The sequence below is a fragment of the Pinus tabuliformis genome, chromosome 4_2, assembly GCF_031772625.1.
Source record: "Pinus tabuliformis cultivar Carrire ecotype Pingquan chromosome 4_2, CPIR1, whole genome shotgun sequence".
NCBI classification, from domain to species: Eukaryota; Viridiplantae; Streptophyta; class Pinopsida; order Pinales; family Pinaceae; genus Pinus; species Pinus tabuliformis.
This window is the reverse complement of record NC_142304.1, coordinates 918299291-918302726: the sequence shown is the minus strand read 5'-3', so window position 1 is coordinate 918302726 and position 3436 is coordinate 918299291.

Genomic DNA, 3436 nt, shown 5'->3' with positions numbered 1-3436 from the left:
AATGGAAATCCGGGTGAAGATCCATCGAATCACGTATTGACATTTCATCTATGGTGTTCATCAAACACTTTAAATGATGATTCGATAAGACTTCGCCTTTTTCAGAGGGCGTTAACGGGTCCAGCGGCAAAATGGTACATTGAATTGCCTAGAGCTTCGTTCGACAACTTCAACACCTTAGCCACAACCTTTTTAACCCATTTTCAATTACCGATAAGGTATGAAATGGGAACGGAACTGCTTACCAACTTTAAACAGACAACCGCCACTCACATATCTGATCATATACATGAGTGGCGGTGTCGTCGTAGGATGGTAAAAATGTATGTTCCCGATTAGCTATTAGCTGAATGGTTTATCAAGTCATTACTACCTTCCATCACAGAAGATGTGGCAAAGGGGGGAGTCATAACAGAAGAGCAAGTGATCGCTCGTGCACAATATTTGGATTTGATTTACACTCAGTCTGGCACGCTCTACGACAAAATACCTGACGCCCCTAGACCGAAATCCTCAATTCCTCCTCCTCCTAAATCGAACAATGACTCTCATGCCGGCGATGGCGTGATTGGCACGACAGACATGAAATCGACAAAGGCTACATCCAAGAAGGCCCGTAAGGTTTCAGGTCAAAATGCAAAAGACGAACTTCTTGCTTCGGAAGTAAATGCCGTATCGACAGATAAGGGCAAAGAAACCAAACAACCAGGAAGCAAGAAGAAAGGTAAAGGGAAGAAGAAGAAACAGGATGAGAAATCTCCTAAAAAATCTTCTTCAAACCCTCCTGGAAATAGGAAACCCCCTGCAGGGTGCATGATATGTGATGAGGATCATTGGACGAGAGAATGTCCATACAAAGCTGAGCTTAAGAGATTGTTTAAAATTTCGAAAACCTCAGCAGTGTTAACTGATCCATTTCCGAATCAAGGAACAAATCTGGTTGAAAGTGGAAATGCTTCCCCGTCTCAAGTGCTAATGTTGTCGATTTTAAAACAGCAGAATGATGCTTTGATTTCGACAAGGAACAAAGATTACGAGAATCCGCAGTTGTCGAACAACAAGGATAAAGATCAACCAAGTAGTTCGACAACAACTTCGACAGAAGTTGTACCACCCACCATCCCTGAATTGACAATAAAACTGCCGAAGGGAGTAGTACACAAGTCGACATTTAATCCCCGCGCTAGAGCGGCGCAACATTATAACATAGTGGAAGATTTGGCCCAATCGCCATCCGCTATGTCGACTCTTGAAGTACTACAAAATTATCCATCCCAAAGGCAGGCTTTGTTATCGGCCATTGGTGGGATTGATCAAAAGGATTCCAATCTTGTATCCTTCGACCACAAAGGGTACGATCCGCAGTTACCAGCTCAATTAGCTTTCCTTGTTCAAGTGAAAGCCCTCAACGAAACTGTTCACCGAATGATTATTGATGAGGGGGCATCTACATGTATTATGTCGATGAGTTGCTGGAAAACTTTAGGATCCCCAACCTTGTCACGATTTGCGACAACATTAAAAGCATTCGACGGAAGAACATACACCCCATACGGTATCCTAAATAACTTGAAAGTTGAACTAGGAGGGAAAACAGTAGAAATAGATGTTGAAGTCATTGATGGGAATCTTGATTACAACATCCTACTAGGACGACTGTTACACAGTAATTTGTCACCATTGGTCACCGTCCCTATCGCCCCGTTTCCATACGTTGGAGGACGCATTCCGGGACCTGTGAGCAGTGACATAACCCAAAAACGCTTGCATTATGTTCCCCTGAGTATGTACTTCATGTTCCCTGAAGACACCTTCTACAAATTATCCCTGAAAAGTACTCTTTTTCCATTGGCGCAGGTCCACAGTATCTTACCCGCGCCAATCACTGAGATCCTCAAAAGAGGGCGCGACCATTAGCGCTCTGTCACAGAACAATACCTGTGCCAGCCCAGTTTGGTAATGATTTTTGACAAAAGCACACCCATCTGTTTTTTCCCTTCAGATCACGAAGTCTTTTGAAGGTAAAATCCATCTGATAGAGGTCGAGAGTCATCATCTATCCTTGACATCTATCCACAGTGGCTTTTCAGAGATAATGCCAATCCACAATGGGTGTCCTGGTTCATCGAATCTTTCTACCTTCTCCATCTATAAATATCTGTCCTCATGCATTAGACAAGCTAGTTTTTGAGTTTTTGGAGGAAGGCTAGTTGTGATTACACTTGTCGTGAGCGATAGTGAAGCATAGAGAGGTTATGCTGTCGGAGAGGAGGTACATTGCAAGACACATATAGTTGCTCGCCCAGCTAGAGGAGAGGTTCAACGTCAGAACCTTGGTTGTAACTTTTCCTGTCTATTATCTATTAATGAACGACTGCTGTTATGGTTCCAATCTCATTGTCTATTATAATGATGTTTGATTTATTTCCTTTCTGACTGAAATATAGTTGTGCCTTGGTGGATTTTATGCTTGTATCTGTTTCTTCCTTTGCATGTGCAGGTGTCCGTTTGCAAGGATCGCAAGGATTGTGACCTGCCGGAGCGAGGGAGCGGGAATACCAACTCTGCTTCGACTATAGCGTTGGATTCCAGGTTGGTCTTCTTAATTCACCTTTAATGTACAACTAGGAACTTGCGTGGCAGCGTGAATCGATTGTGGCTAGTTTTGTTTTAAGCTAGTGGGATCGCCTCTGTCCGCAGAGGGGATTTACCTATCCAACAATTTGGCGACTCCACTGGGGATCAGCTATTTGGAGTTTGTCTTGCATGTTAATTTTCTCTTGCTTGCTTGAGTGAATGAACTTTCTGGGTCAGTTTTGAGATTGTTATTTACTGTTTGATCCATCTGAACACTGTCGGCCCGACCTGGGGTCGTGTTATTTTTTTTTAAGCCGGCAAGCTTTGTTGGCACGGTTTTTACTCTGACAGTCGCGCTAGTTGGCGCATGTTGCCCAAGAGAAACTCGCGCCAATCTGTGGGTAGCGCAAGTTGCAGGCTGACAGTCGCGCCAGCCCTGTGAGTTTTGCCTGTGTGTCGGTTGGAAGCTTTTTCAACTCAGATTTTTATCATTTTATATCTCTTACAGCCTCTGGAAGTGTGTTGAAACTCTGTTTGACTGGTTTTTCCTTTATCCTTCAGTTGTTTGCTTATTTCTATTGATTTTCGTCTCATCCCTAGAACATCTAGTGGCTTCGCATGTCTAGCCTTCTGTGGGAAGTTTCGATCTTTTGATTTTCCAGTCAACTTGTTGGTTGTGTTCCGCACCCATCTAGTGGTTTGTTAAAGCTTGGTCTTCTATGCTTTGAGTAATTCACTTCTAGCTTGTTGGATTTTACTTGACTTCATTTGAACTTAGATTACATGGTTCATTGAAAGTCTTTGTGTTTTTCCTTGTTTGCATAGTTCATTTTGGTGTTTCAGGATTGGTTCTATTTCA